This window comes from Gopherus flavomarginatus, chromosome 3 (genome assembly GCF_025201925.1).
Source record: "Gopherus flavomarginatus isolate rGopFla2 chromosome 3, rGopFla2.mat.asm, whole genome shotgun sequence".
NCBI lineage: Eukaryota > Metazoa > Chordata > Testudines > Testudinidae > Gopherus > Gopherus flavomarginatus.
In genome coordinates, this window is record NC_066619.1 from 232,249,611 (window position 1) to 232,265,974 (window position 16,364).

Here is a 16,364-nt window from a genome sequence, read left to right on the forward strand (position 1 = left end):
ATATGTCCTTGCTTCATCATTATCCCTTAGCTTAAATAGCTCTTCTCCCACCTGATGTCTCCCCCAATATGACAGAACAGTCATATCCCCACTCAGCCTTCATTTTGCTACATTAAATAAAGCAAGTTTTTTCAATCTCCTCTGAAACTGAGACCAATCCAGAGTCTGATAAAGCCTTCCTAAAATAACTAGAACGAAACAACAATGAAAGCTTCAAGGAAAACCTTCAATAAGCAGAGTGAGTGTGTCAGGCAAGTCTATTTACTGAGCCCTGACAGTATGTATACACTAGGAGAGAGAGTCCCTGCCTTGAGAAAGTTACTAATAGCCCATTTAACTAAAATGCCTTCCCAGGAACTAGGAATGTCTTCTGTGATATAAGCAGAAGAGTGTATGCGATGTATAATTAACAGCCTGTTCCGGCTTTTAACTTATGCCCTACCATGACAACTACCTATGCTGAACTCCCATAGTGAATGTCCTGTACCTGGCACTGAGCAGGCAGCAGAAGCGGCCTCTGCCCTATCCCCAGCGCAGACCAAGTCCCCTCCCGAGACTGCAAGATGAGTAGTAACGTCCTGTCTCCCGTTAACTGGGAAACCCACTCAGAGAAACATGGACAATAATAAATCCAGTCCGCTTAAGACAGACATTAACCCACGTCGGGTACGCTGCGGCCCCCGGGCTCCGCTGGCTTTACCAGCGTTTCCTTACATATTTGTCCTTGCTGGTGTGGAAGGTGCGAGGCGGACTGAGCAGCCCGCTGTCAGACTGGCCCAACGGGGTCCGCGGCCCTCGACCCCCGTTCAGCGCCAGGGGACGCCTATAACAGGCCCGGCCGGGGTCAGTGCCTGTCGCCGCCGTGACAGGCCCGAGGCGGGGGGACTAAACGCCGCTGATGGCCGGGCCGAAAGCCTGGCGGTCAAGGAGAGGGGAGCCATGGAGGGGTCACTACACAGCGCGCCGGGGCCGCCCCTCCGGACCAGAGAGCCAGGCGCGACGCCGCCGGGACGGGGACCGAGCACCACACACGGGGCGGGGGCTGCCTGGTCTCTGTGCTGAGCGGGGTTACCGGCGCCAACCCCGCCTTACCGCGGGGCCCGGGAACAAAGGCTTGGGCGTGTCTCCTCCTTAGGGCGCAGCGGCTCCGCCTCCAGCCCATCGAACTCCACAGCCACCGCCGCCTCCCGCAAAAACCCGGCCGCTGCCGTGCAACAGGGAACCGCGGCAGCTTCCTCTTCCTGTCACGTGACGGGGGCGGACCGGAAACACCGCAGTCCACTAGGAGGACGCTCGCTCGACAGAGCGACCCCTCTCGGCGGGGCGGAGCAACAGCCCAGCCAGCACTATCCTCGCAGCGCTCGGCAAGGGACTGGGGAGGGCGATGGGGAGAGCCAATAGGAGCCCAGGCTGGCGGCAGAGGGCCTGGCTCCTATTGGGTCACCTGGGGCGGGCACAGCTGGTATGGGAACGTGGGAGGTAGCGTGGGGCAGGAGTGGGGAGAAGGAACTAAACTGGGGCAATCGGATCGCTAGGCCCCCAGGGCTCGTGTTAGCAGCACTATTGATTTTTACAGTATTTACGTTTTAAAAATTAACTTTCTAGTCCCTTTGCTGACTAGAAGTTCTTTGGCAGGTGATACTGGAGTGCCTGCCATCTCCTGAGCCTGCATGCAGCCTGACATCATCACCCTAAGACGGGAGAACTGCCCCCTTCATCTCACTGGTGGGTTAACTTTGAGTCAAAATGGCAAGTGAAATATTATTAACAAAAGTAATTTTCCCTCTGTTGATATTCACCCCTTCTTGTCAACTGTTGCAAATAGGTCACTTCCACCTTGATTGAATTTGCCTTGTTAGCACTGAAACCCCACTTGGTAAGGCAACTCCCATCTTTTCATGTGCTGTAATATATATACACACCTTGCTTACTGTGTTTTTCACTCTATGCATCTGATGAAGGGTTTTAACCCCTGAAAGTTTATGCCCAAATAAATTCGTCAGTCTCTAATGTGCCACAAGGACTCCTCTTTGTTTGTGCTGATAAGACTAACACTCTGATTATTAACCTTGTTCTTTATGCTACACTATCAGTGTACTAGCTGCTTTACCTGCATATATGGAGATAAAGTCCCTGCCCCAAAGAGTTTGCAACCAAACAGGTGAAATATCAATGGGGGATGTAATGTAGGACGCAACAAAAGCAAAGTTGATTGCATATTGAAGTGTATGATGTTTGTTTGTGTATCATCAGTTGGCTTCATGACGGAAACAGCTAAGAAACGTTATGCTGGTCACTTAAGTAAAACATCCAGCTAAGCTGGTATTGTAAGTGAAATTTGAGAGTACCACGGGGCTTGAGTATCAATTCCTCCCCCCCCCCACCCCCTCGGTGAAGCTTTCCTCAGAAGCAAGGTGAAACTTTGAACAACTAAACTTAAATACAATTGTTAAATGATGAAATGTAAAACTAAACAACACAGAGTGGTTAAAAACAACAGTATCTGGTCAACTCTGGATCTTTTTCTACCGCTTTACAGCCACTGACCTTTTGGCACGGTTTTAAGTACAGGATGTACTATTTCTGCCTCTTCTTTTAAAACTAATTAGCCTGTGCTGTTATAAACTAGTGTTAAGTAAGTTGCATGTGAAAGACATATTGCACAACTTCTCTGCAGAGTTAATCCGAAAATTGGGTTAATACAATCCTTATAATGTACAGAATGACATAGGTTTTTAAGTTGAAAATTGTCATGAAACACAAAGTAAATAATGCACTTCTATCACCTTTCACATAAGGATCTCAAATCACTTTACAGCCCCGGATCCCCAGTTTCAGCTAGGCAGGGAGCACAAGGTTCACATTACATGTAACAGAAAAGCAGATTATCACATGGGGTTGAAAGCAGAAGTGTAGAGTTACAAAGTACTGATAAATTACAACAGTTTAGGATAGAAAGTGAAGAAGATGTCCATATCCCATTAAAACTTAAAGGGAACTATCTGATTTGGAATTTGTTCAGTACTTCAGAATTAAAACCCCTTCATTTGCAAAGAATACCATAGAAATTTTAATAACCATAAATGTTCAGGACTTTGGTTTTACGTCTAATCAGAAAGCATCTTCAGCAGCTCAGTGTACTCTAGCACCAGTACTAATTAAGGGGGAAATGTGACACAGAATCACTAACACTTGCAACATCTGGGATTTGGATTTTGACCTTTGAAAGACAGACTCAACTCAAGCATGTATAGCTAATTAGATCTGATAGGATCAAAGTGATACAATGAGTGATGTCTAAATTAGGGATGTAAATAACATTTTAAAACACTAACTGTAATGGTTAAATGTTTACCTGGGAAACTAGGGGTGTAGAGGGGTGTTATGTTTCAGGCGAGGCTCTGCTGCTGCCACCACATCCAGGGATGCCCACTGCTGCCACCACCGCATCTGGGGCTCTGCTGCTGCCCAGCATACCAGTGTGTCCAGGTATGGCCGCTGGGATGGACCCTGACCACAGGGCTGGCAACCCAGAGGGACCACAGGCACGCCGGGATGCCAAGCGGCAGCAGGGTGGCAGCTGGGATCCTAGCCACAGGGCTGGCAGCTAGGATGGACCCTGGCAGCTGGGACCCCAGTTGGGATGGGCCCCAGGTGCACTGGGATGCTGGGTGGCAGCAGCTGGGATCTCGGGCTTGGGGCCAGCAGCCCAGAGGAACCCCAGGCAAGTGGGGCAGTAGCCGGGACCGTGGGCGGATTTTAACAATTAACAGAAAACTGGTTACACCCTGACATCCATAGTCCAAATTCTGCCTCAGATTTTGTATGCAACTCCCATCACCTTTGATGAGGTGATTGCAATTTGGTCTGTACTGTGAGTGACCATCTCTTTGTGGTCAATAAACCTCATTCATATTTGGCATTGGTTGCATAAATTCTCATAGAATCGTAGAAATATAGGGCTGGAAGGGACCTCAAGAGGCCATCAAATCCAGCCCCCTGTGCTGAGGCAGGGCCACGTACACCTAGAACATCCCTGACAGGTGTTTGTCCAGCCTGTTGTTTAAAACCTCCAGTGACAGGGAGTTCCACCCCTTGGAAGCTTAATCCAGAGTTTAACTACCCTGAGAGTGAGAGTTAGAAATTTTTTCCTTATATCTAATTTGAGTCTCCCTTGCTGCAGATTAAGACCATTATTTCTTGTCCTACTTCCAGTGGACATAGAACCATATTCTCACAGCTCTGCAAGTCTCTTATTCATGAAGAGCTGAGATGTGACTGAGATTCTTCCAAGTTACTGGCAGTGAATAGTTTTAAATAATCCATTACTTCTGTCATTGCACAAAAGGTCCAGCTACAGCAATATATGATGAGACTATGACCCATAAATATTTTGTGCTAAGCTTTGATAAGTACCTCGAGACTTATTCTTATGACGGTCTAATTGTCAATACATGTGGACTTTAACTTAAAAATCCACATTGTAAAACTACAACCTCATCATTCGTATACTGTTTTGATAATTGACTGAAACAATTGAAGCAGTATCAAGGGATATGCTTCTCGGTGGATATATCTTGTGTTTGTAACTCATAAAACAATATACTGTGTACATCTTCTATAATGTATCATTCATGAGGGGCAAGGTTAAAAGAAAATTTACAATCTGATAATTTCTCACTCTAACCACAAAATATAACTGTCTCTGGTAGGATCTATAACAGACTGCACAAAGTGCCTGTAAAAGATTGCATAGAATTTGCATGCAGGTTCAGCAGTATATTACTCAAATAATCGTTTTTTTAAATTCCCAGTTTTTCTAACTTCAGACTCTTAATTCTATTGCCACAAAAACAAAACAACAGCACTTTTAAGGCATGCACAACACGTTTACCTCTCTACCCATGATCTCATTCTGTAGGTGGACTGAGGGACCATTACATCTTGCTATATCAATTTTAACTCTGCCTTTTGTGACATTATGTTCTTTAATGGCACAGTACAACCTTCAGTTAACGTTGGGAGAAGATATGAGGAGGTCTTTAATTTATATTGTGAAAATGTATGGAGATGGAGTATCCAGATGACAGGAAGAAGAGTAGTAACGGGAGAGCTCTGGGCCATACTGGGAGGGTAAGTGGGATAACATAAATCTAATCTTATGTGCAACAGGAACAGGGACCTGAAATAAGATTGGTGAGGGCAACTTGGACTCTTCCATTGTCCGATTCACTTCAAATGTGGTAGAAATATTCTACCTCAGTTCAAGACCCACACTATCAGATTTTAGCCTACTGTTCCTTTATGGATATTAAAGTGGAAAATGGCAATATCGGGCTTATGGAAACCCAGTGGCTACCTGAAATATGGAATAGCTGATGCAACCCCATATTAGTTTAATTTAAAAAACAAAGACAGTTTAGTTACCAGAGAGCAAAAAATAAACATTTTGAACATGAAAGGAATATCTTACCTAATTGTTTTTGTGTCTTTAAGTTAAATGCTAACTTAGTTCCCTTCAAAATTTCTAGGAAAGTCCTTCTTCTACTGACTTGAAAATTTTCATTCAAAAAACATTTTATATAAAAAACAAGGAGTTGAAATTATAACCTCTGCTGTAATGTTCCTGCACAAACTGTAGAATCACTAGCATCATGCTATAACATGTTTGAAAAGTTAACGGGAAGAGAGGGAGTTAAAACTTTAAATACATTGGCTAATGCATTTATTTTCAATGTCTTATCTAACTGACATTATCCTGCAGTGCCATTACTGAACAATAAACACACCAGGAGAATGCGTGGGAATTATTCCATATTCATGGGTCAGATTGCACCCTCTCTGGAGGGGAAGGAATATGGGAGGAGCCATGAGGTTCAACTTTGAGGGCTTCGTACAAATTTTTTTTTAAGGACTAAAGGGGAAGGGAACCCCACTCCCCTCTGGTCCATCTCCTCACCCCTCCCCCCGATATCCCCTAGGATGGGAACCCTGAAATCCTGAGGAGTCCAATCCTCAAGGAGAATTCACATCTGGTCTTCTGTGTGGCTAGCCAAAGGGGAAAAGGGGACTTTGTTAGGCAATGACACAGCATGAGCTGTAGCATCCTTTTCACTCACCAAAGCTAAGGAAAGGATTTTGTCCAAAGGGAATGAATTCTGTTGATTTACATAATGGTGAAGTTACTTTGACAATTCCAGTGCCAGTCTGAAGTCATTATGATTTTCACTGTGTTTACATGTTGTACTTTGACCACTCTATCTGTAGTGTTTCAGGAATATAGAGACCACCTCCTCTCCCATTTGCAATCTCATAAGATCACTGTTATAGCTGGAGCAGTTTCTCATGTGGAGGGATGCTGCTTGAGTATATGGGATGCAAAGAGGTACTGAAAATAGACAATACATTAGCACTTTGGATGCTGGTATTTTCAATGTGTAATGAAAGAGAGAAATTAATTGAGGTTTTAAGACCCTAAATTTGACCTATATGACCATAAAGCCAGATGGGAAAAGTCTTCTCGATTCTAAATATGTAGTTTTGTTTGCTTGTCTTTTATAGGTGCCACTCCATTGCTTGGTCATGAAAGGAAAAACACAATAGCCTCTAATTATATTAGACCTACCAAAATAAGTTGCATTCATGTTACTGGGAGCAGAATTTGGCTCAGTAATTTGTATTGTCTTTGCTGGCTTAACAGCACTCAAATCTATTCTGGTGCACCACATTATTTTTGTATTTAATGTACTTTAAATTCCTGGGTTTTGTTCCATGAAAATAATACAGGCAGGCATGCACAGAATGGAAATCGATATTTGCTGAATGGAAAAGGACTAAATTGGCAGTGGGAAATGTTGTTTCTAGTCCCTAAAGTATATTATAAACTGTGTCAAATTTAAAACAAACACTTGGAGCCCCACCCTGTTTTCACAGAAATGAGTGGCAAAACTTTTATTTGACAGTGTCCCTTAAGATAACCCTTTTTAAAATATAGTAAGAAGATTCTTACATGGTGTAAATTAGCATAGTACCACTGACTTCAACGGAACTAAACCAATTTATATCATTTGAAGATCTGGCCCAATATAAGCTTCTTGTTGTTATTTAAAGTTTGTATGTGTTAAAGTGGATAGGAAATCTATGATTAATGCATGGACAGACAGAGGAGAGATAAAATATGATATATATGAATGTTACATGGGCGTTCCCATGTAGTCTCAGTTCTAATATTACTTTAAACATTAAAAAAGAACACATTTTGTGGCAGAATCCTTTCTTCCTCTTTACCTCCCATGCATCTGAGTGATTCTCCTTGCCAGCTGTCTCTTGTTTTACATATTCCTGCTACTGTGGAATTCTTATATTTTCCTCTAAAGCAGCTGGTACTAGTATTAGAGATTGGACATGACGGATCTTGTGTATGGCAATTCCTGTGTTCAAAGGGTTGTCCAGATGTGATCCAAGGCATTAACTCTCTTCTCATTTTGGGAAGCAATGTTTTTCTCCTTTAAGCTCCTTTCTATCCTCTCTTACCACTAAAAGCCATTTATAAGAATGGTACAAATATCTTTCTGAAGTTCAGTGACTCTGAGAGATTCCTACTGCAAGTGTCTGTCACTGCTGTCTCTCTGCCTATTAGATTTTGGAATAGTCTCACCAGGAATTAGTGGAAGCCTCAGCTGTCACATTTTAAACTACACTGTATGTCTAAAGCACCAGAAAAGGTACTCTAGGGAAAAGTTCTGCATTAGTAGAAAAGTGGGCTAGATGATCTGTCAGGTCTTTTCCATTTATAATTTATCTGATTCTGTATCTCAATGGCATAATTGTGTTCTACTAACCAGAGAGTGATAGTCTCCTACATCTCAGAACACAGAGTTTTCACAGTGCCACCATATCAGCTTGACAATACAGAGTGTTCTATTATTTGGGGCCTCATCTAAAGCCCAATGAAATAAATAGGAGTCTTTCCACTGATTTAAATGAGCCTTAGATCAGGCCCCCATGCATTTTTTTATCATTGTTAATTTTGAAGGAATTTAAATGGAAAATTCTCATTTGTCTCACCTTTCCTCCTTTTTGATCTGATCATACACTTAGGGATGGATTATACTCTTTTCAAACAAATTACATGTCAAACAGGTTTTAATTGCATTATTTCACATACAATACAAGCTTATTTAGTCAGAGTGATAGATATAACAGTACAATGATTGAAAGATACGAACAGTTCATCCCAGTGCATTTAATATATTTGAGCATTATATACAAATTTAGCTAGAGTTACAGCTAATCAGTTTCCAGCACAATGCAGAAGGTCATTGGTCAGAAATTTAGCTACCCGTACGTATCTTCAAAAAGGAATGTCCTGAAGTATTTATTAAGTGTTTAATCCTTTTTGATTGACTACAATCTTAATGATAGAAATTTGCCCACCCAGACCACATGTCCTTCTGCTTATAAAGTACAGAGTTTTTGAGTATTCTAGAAAATATTATGAACTACAGAATAATAGACAGTCGAAAAAAGACAACTTAAATCACATGTAACAACTGCCTTAGTTACTGGCTATTAGAGAGGGTTTTGTCAAGCTTGGGTGGTGGGCAAATTAGCTCATAAATGAAGGGGCACACAATACATTGTTTAGATTATCCCAATGGCATGTAGATGCTGAAAGTATCAACATAGTTTTATAAATTGTATTTATAAATACAGTGCTCCTTCTCTATAAAGCTGCATACAGCTAGATAGCTAATATAAGGAGAAAGCTTGTAATGGATTTCAGTGGATCACATATGATCTAGAATCAGACTGACTTAGAGAACTTTCAAGTGTAGCCTTATAACAAAGATTCATGTTAAAAGGAGCCTTGTGTATAACATACATCTTAGACCCTAGAATTAACTATGTACTTATCATATAGTCAAAGGGCAGGACTTCATATCAGTTAGGAAGGTGGGAAGCATTTAAAAAAGTAAAGTAAAAAGCTGTACATTTTATACAATCTGTTATAAATAATTATTATTTTATTTGATTTTATTCCACTTGAATTAAAAATGCACGTATATAGGTTCCTTCAGGCCAGGGATCTCAAAGTGCTTAAAGATATTAATGAAGTAAGCCTCACAACATCCCTGTATTACTATCCCCATTTTACAGATAGAGTATACTGAAGCTCAGAGAAGATAATTGACTTGTCACAAACCAAGTTCATGTCAGAATTGGGTATTAGAACCAAGATCTCAGCTCCCAGTTCTGTGCCTTAACTTCAGAGTCATGCTTCCTCTCTTTTAGGGGTCAGTCATGGGCCCTCATGTGCACCTGTGTAGAAGAGTAAGAGAGTGTAAGGAGCCTCCTTTTGCCTTGCATGAGCTACCTCCATCACCACAGCCTTCACAGGCAGAAGAGAAGAGAGGCCACTGTCAGGCAGCTACTCCCCATCCCACAGAGTTTATGGGGACTAAGTAGGGAAGACTGGGAATTGACTCCATACCCACCAGTGCACTGGCTCATGCACCAGATTAATCACAGAAAGAGAAATAGTTTGGGCTAGCAACACACTGACCAAGTTTCCTGTCACATCAAAGAAAGTCCCATTTATAACCAGAAAACTCCTGACTCATGATTTAATAATGTTATATCCTGCAGTGCAGGTGAAGAAGCTTGGGGCAGGTGATCCAGCAGGGCCAGGGCTGAGATTGAGTGGGGCGGGGCATCACAGGAGGAGAACCCCACTTGCTCACTGGGGCAAGAGCTTCAGCTGTCACTGGAATGGAAGGCAACGGGTGCTGCCATCTTGTATCACACTACTCAGCATTGAGCAGGTCCATTTGCTCTTGGCACATGGAACTAGAATGATGCTGAGTTGCTATTGCATGAGGCAGAAGTGGAGAGTGTGGCCTAGTGGAGGGAGTCTCTGTGCATGTGTGAAAGACTTGGGCTGGGCAGGGACACTCTGAGAGGAAAGTAGCTGAGGAGAGCAGGGCATGCGGAGGAGGAAGAAGGAGTGGAGGTACCTGACGCCTTCCCCTGCACGGGGCTCATTGCCAGGTCTTATGGGTGGCAGAATGAGCTGGGTGCAGAGGGACATTGATGGGCTGGGATCTCAGTTCATTGAGACACTGAGATATGGTCCTTTTGGGTTAAATCTCATAACTGGAATATTGGTACAGTGGGGCATGGCTTGTCCAGGAAGGAATGGCAGGGAAAAAAAGGATATAGATGTTGCATTACAGATCAAAAATATATACGCTTCTTCTGAGGCTCAGAAGGAGGTGAGAGTCAGACCAGTTAAAAGTCTTTGGGTAAAAGGAGAAAAAATAGGGGTGACCTCATGTTAGGGATCTACCATAGGCCACCAAACCAGAGAAAGGAGGCAGATGAGGCATTTCTAGGACAAATAACAGAAATATCCACAACAAGATCAGTAGTAATGGTGGACTTGAACTATCCAGATGTCTGTTGGAAAAGAAATAAAGCTAAACACACAATTTCTAATAAGTTCTTGGAATACACTGGGGACAAGTTTTTATTTTAGAAAGGGGAGGAAGCTAGGAGGACAGCCATTTTAGTCTCGATTCTTACTAAGAGGGAGGAATTGGTTGCGAATCTGAAGTTGAAAGCAATTTGGGGTGAAATTGGTCATGAAATGATAGACTGCATGATTCTGAGAAAAAGAAGGAGTGAGAGCAGCAGAATAAGGACAATGGGCAACAAAAAAGCAGACTTTAACGAACTCAGAGAACTAGTAGGTAAGTTCCAAGGGAAGAAAATCTAAGGGAAAAAGGAGTTCAGGAGAACTGGCAGTTTTTCAAGGAGACAATATTAAACACACAACTACCAACGGTTCTGATGTGAAGGAAAGACAGGAAGAATAGTAAGAAGCCAATAAAGCTCCATCAGGAGCTTTTTAATGACCTGAAAATCAAAAAAATTGTACAAAAAGTGGAAACATGGACTATTTTTTTTTTATTTCAGAAGGTGGAAAAAGCTACTAGGGTAGAGGCTGTTCTAGGTTTGATTTTGACCAATAGGAAGGAAGTGGTTGGGAATCTGAACATGGAAGGCAGCTTAGGTGAAAGTGATCATGAAATGGTAGAGTTAATGATTCAAAGCATTGGCAGATTAGCAACCAGAGGCCCTGACCAACTGGGGTGCCCCAACCCACTCTGCCCATGACCCGGCTCCCTGGCTGGAGCATTGGGCGGGCAAAGCAGGGCAAGCCAAGTTCCCCAACCCCATTTCCCCAGCAGGAGCACCAGAGGGAGAGGGGAAAGGGGGACTGCAGGCAGAAGGGGTAGGAGGGTGCTCTGGGCTGGGACTGAGGGGTTCGGAGGGCAGGAGGGGAATCAGGGCTGGGACAGGCATGGGGAGAGGCTCAGGAGTGCAGACTCCAAGCCGTATTTACCTCAAGTGCTCCTGGAAGCTTGTCCCTTCTCTGACTCCTATGCAGAGGCGCAGCCCCATCCACAGGCACCATCCACCTGCAGCTCCCATTGGAGCACCACTGGGGGCGGGGTCTTTGGAGTGCGTAGGAACTGGAGGTGGGCCATGTCGCTGCTTCTGGGAGCCACGTGGAGCGGCCCCCAATCCTGTGCCCCAGCTGGAGCACTGGAGCAGGGCAAGTCCTAAATCCTGCTCCCCAGCGGGAGCTCAAGGGCTGGCTTAAAATGGCTTGCGGGCTGGATCTGGCCCGAGGACTGTGGTTTGCCCACCCCTGCACTAGCCATCTTTTACCTATATCTGCATCCGCAAGCCGTCTCACAAGGGCTAGCGATGATGGGAGGGGAGGGAAGGGAAGGAGTGGGCGGCAAGGTTTTGCAGGGAAGAGGCAGCGCGAAGGAGATGCTGGAGGGAAGGGACTTCGCATCACATGCTGCTCTCAGGGGCTCCAAGCGACGGGGCACAGCAGCAGCAGTGCATGTTGCATCACAGTGGGGTGGAGGGGTGGGGCACTGGGGCACCTCCCACTCCAAATCCCCTGGCTGGGGCTGGGCCCTGCTACCCAGGAGCCGTCGGGCCAGACCCGGGATTGGGAGCCCAGTCAATGCTGCCAGGCCATGCCCTGATGGGGACACTGGCGCGGCCTGAGCTACTGGATAGGAAACAGTGTGACGAGTGGGTGCTGGACAGCCTCGACTCCAACCTGCTGCCCAGCCCCAGCCACTGGCTGCTGCTGCTGTCTCCGAGCACGCTGCACCCTCCAGGCTGCCGGAGCCGGAAGCTGGTGAATAGAGCCCTGTGTGGTTGTATCCGCATCTGATCCACTATCTGCAAAAATGGTCCATGGATATGAAGCAGATATCCACAGATTTGCAGGGCTCTACTTATGAAATTCATTGTCAGATACTTAAGGAACTAGCTGAAGCAATCTTGGAACCGATAGCAATTATTTTAGAGAATTCATGGAGAATGGGTGAGGTCCTAGAGGGCTGGAGAAGAGCAACTTAGTACATGTATTTAAAAAGAATAGTCAGCCTAACTTCAATACCTGGAAAGATACTGGAACAAATGATTGAAGAATCAGTTTGTAAGCACATAGTGTATAGTAAAATTATAAGGAATAATCAGCATGCATTTGTCAAGAACAAAACATGCCAAAAAAACCCTCATTTCCTTCTCTGAAAGGTTCACTGGTCTAGTGGTTCGGTGGGAAGCAGTACCAATAGCCACGATATATCTTGATTTTTAGTAGGGCTTTTAACGCAATCCCACATGACATTTTCCTAAGCAAGCTAGGGAAATGAAGTCTAGATGAAATTGTTATTAAGTGGGTGCAAAAATGGTTGAAAGAGTAGTTATCATTGGTTTTCTGTCAAATGGGGGTGGGGGGAGGGCTGGCTATATTGTGGTCAGTCCTGGGTCTGGTACTATTCAATATTTTCATTAATAACTTGGATAATGGCATGGAGAATATGATTATAAAATTTGTGGATGACATCAAGCTGTGAGGGGTTGCTAGCTTTCTGGAAGACGGGATTAGAATTCAAAACAACTGACAAATTGTAGAACGGGCTTGAAATCAACAAGATGCAATTCAATAAAGACAAGTGCAAAATACTATGCTTAGGCAGGGAAAAAATCAGACGCACAACTACAAAATGAGAACTAATTGGCTACATCATAGTACTGCTGAAAAGGATCTGGGGTTATAATGGATCACAAATTGAATATGAGCCAACATATTGGGAAAGATGTAGACAAATTGGAGAGTGCCCCAAGGGGAGCAACAAAAATGATAAAGGTTTAGTAAATCTGACCTATGAGGAAAGTTTGAACAAAAGGCATGTTTAGTCTTGAGAAAAGAAGACTGAGTTGGGGGCAACCGATAGTCTTCAAATATGTTAAGGGCTGTTATTAAGAGAACAATGATCAATTGTTCTTCATGTTCAGCTAAGTAGAACAAGAAGCAATGGGCTTAAACTGCTGCAAGAGAGATCTAGGTTAGATATTCAGAAAAACCTTCTAATTACAAGAGTAATTAAAATCTGGAATAGGCTTCTAAGGGAGTTTGAAATCTCCATCACTGAGGTTTTGAAGAAGAGGTTGGACAAACAAGGTTTAGTTGGTCCTTCATCAGTACAGGGGGCTGGACTTGATGATCTCTTGAGGTTTGGGAGATTCTATAACAGGTTTGGGGTATTTCCTCCATCGTCAAGTCCTTCTTCCCCACTCCAGATTTCAAACCAGAAATTCTCTGGGGGTTCTGATGCTCTTGGAAAAGAGCCAGTTTTCGTAGTCCTACCCATCTAGACCTCAAAAGCAGTGTGCTTTATAATAGAAAGTTTAATATAAAGATTTCTCCCCGCCATATGTTTGCAAAATCAGCATTAGAGTAATAGTAAAGGATTAAAATAAATTGAAATTAACAACCTTATATATAGATTTAATTTAACTTTAGCTCTTAGTTGGTGGGAAGAATCAGTGAATCCAGAGTGTAATTATTTTTACAAAATACAGATTTAATGTAGTAGCCATAGTCATATTAAAGATCCCACCTTATCTATTGGCAATAGTATTTCTAAAGATGTGTATGATTAGTAGAAAAGTATACAGTGGCATTGAGGGGCCTCCCACCCTGGGAGCCAAACCCTCCCTCCAGGGCCTTGCACCCCATATCTCTCTGGAATTAATTTGGAAATGTTGGTCAGGAGGGCTAGCAAAAAGATGGCTGCAGATTACTTCCCCTGGAACAAAGGGGAAGCAGAAACCCAATTGTGATTCTGCTTCTGTGACCTTGCTCCTGGGGCAATACAGCTATGAATTATCCTTTACTGATGCTGAATTGTAGGGTTACAATCCAGTTCTTAATATTTGCTATGAGAAAGATTTCAAAAGCACTCAGTGGGAGCAATTAGGCCAGTGCTGAACTCAATGGTAAAACAATTGACTTGAATAGAAGCAGAGGTAGGCCAATGCCGAACACTTTTTAAAAAGCCACCCAATTATTTAAATTGTTACATTTAATCAAAGGCATTAATTAATATGCATTTAAGTAACATGCTGAAAAATTGTTAGAATCTGGGGAAAATTGTTCTCTGAATTCTAACTAAATATATGTTAAAGATCTCACTCTCTTACAAAGAAACTGTAAACAATAGCCATGGTTTATATAGGATCTACTGTTCATAGACTTTAACACCAGAAGGGACCATCATGATAATCTAGTCTGACCTTCTACACATTGCAGGCCACAAAACCTCACTCACCCACTCCTGTAATAGACCCATAATTTCTGGCTAAATTACTGAAGTCCTCTTTAAAGACTTAAAGTTACAGAGAATTCACCATTTATTCTGGTTGCAACTTGCAAGTGACCTGGGCTCCATATAACCAGGGGCGGCTCCAGGCGCCAGCACACTAAGCGGGTGCCTTGGGCGGCAAGCCGCGGGGGACAGCCTGTCGGTCGCCGTGAGGGCGCAGTCAGGCTGCCTTCGGTGACATGCCTGCGGGAGGTCCGCTGTTCCCACGGCTTCGGCGGCAATTCAGCGGCGGGTACGCCGAAGGTGCGAGACCGGCAGACCTCCCGCGGGCGTGCCACCGAATTCACATTACCAGCGGACCTCCCGCAGGCATGCCACCAAAAGCAGACTGACTGCCGTGCTTGGGGTGGCAAAATACATAGAGCCGCCCCTGCATATAGCAGAGGAAGGCGAAAAATCCCCAAGGTCTCTGCCCCCAAATATGATGGTCATTTGGATCCTGAGCATTTCCGCAAGACCCAACAGTCCAACACCTGGGAAAGAATACTCTGTAGGAACTCAGAGCTCTTCCCATCCAGTGTCACATTTGCTCCAGAGCTGAAGAAAGTGTAGATGTTAAACTGTGTTCCCCAAACTAGGTTAGCTTCAAAGTTGATTCACAGAAAATGATGTGAACAAAAAGAAAATATTTGTGTTCACTTGTGCTCAAAAAAGGGATGGGAAACCCCAACAAGTTTGCCAAATAGAAAGAGGCAGAATTAATCAGGAAATATTAACTTTAAATTTTTAAGAGGGTACCAGAAGTGATGGAAGTTAAAAATGAAAAAGTATTTGACACTCTGTAAAAAATGTATAATAGACACGTGTTTCCCCACAGTGACAATGCACCTCATATTTTTCATAGTGATATTATTATGATAGGGTTATAGCATAATTATGATGCATTTTATGCAAGATAAATCATGTGAGGTATAATTGGAAACGTTATGATTTGCTGAATATGATTATCCTATTTGTATGCATATTTCATTTTTATCTGAAGTTATGAATATTGACTATGTATCTGTATTTCAAATGTAGTTACCCCTGGATAATGCCCACTAGACAAGATGCTTTCAGTCTAGATAGTGGGTGGGGAAGGGCCCACTCAGGGCAATGGGCCATTAGGAAAGAACAATAGGCCTTAGGAGAAGCTTATCTCCCACCTGGGGAACCTTCCTGAGAATGCTACAGACAGCCTCCAAGTAATAGCTGCTATGACTCTATACAAGGACATGTGACCAGATCACATGTCTGTGGACTCCATCTTGGGATGTCAGTATTTTTCCACAGACTGGTTTGGGAACCAAGCAAGTGCAGCTTGCCCCTTAAGAATCTGCAACCTGCTTGTATCATCTCTTACAGTGAGAATCTGCTAATTCATATCCAATCTACCTAGTATATTTGGCTTAGTTTGTTTTTATTTGCTAGGTAATCTGCTTTGATCTGTTTGCTATCCCTTAAATCTATATTTTGTAGTTAATAAACTTGTTTTTGCTTTATCTAAACCAATGTGTTGGAGTGAAGTGTGTGGGAATCTTAGCTCAACGGGCAAAGGCTATTGCATATTCCTCTCCACACTGAGGGAAGGGGCGAACTTTATGAGCTTACTCTGTATAGTTC

General features: G+C 43.4%; 2 protein-coding genes across 9 annotated transcripts in view; one reads left to right on the plus strand and one right to left on the minus strand.

Moving 5' to 3' along the window:
- The window catches only part of EXOC1 (exocyst complex component 1), a 73,947-nt gene extending 72,695 nt beyond the window's left edge, over positions 1–1,252 (minus strand). For all 7 annotated transcript variants that reach the window (XM_050947486.1, XM_050947484.1, XM_050947480.1 and 4 more), the window contains exon 1: positions 1,093–1,252. The gene's annotated coding sequence lies outside the window, so the exon portion shown is untranslated. The remainder of the gene's footprint in view (positions 1–1,092) is intronic.
- The window catches only part of LOC127048325 (uncharacterized), a 172,382-nt gene that overhangs the window by 62,812 nt on the left and 93,206 nt on the right, over positions 1–16,364 (plus strand). The window lies entirely within an intron of this gene.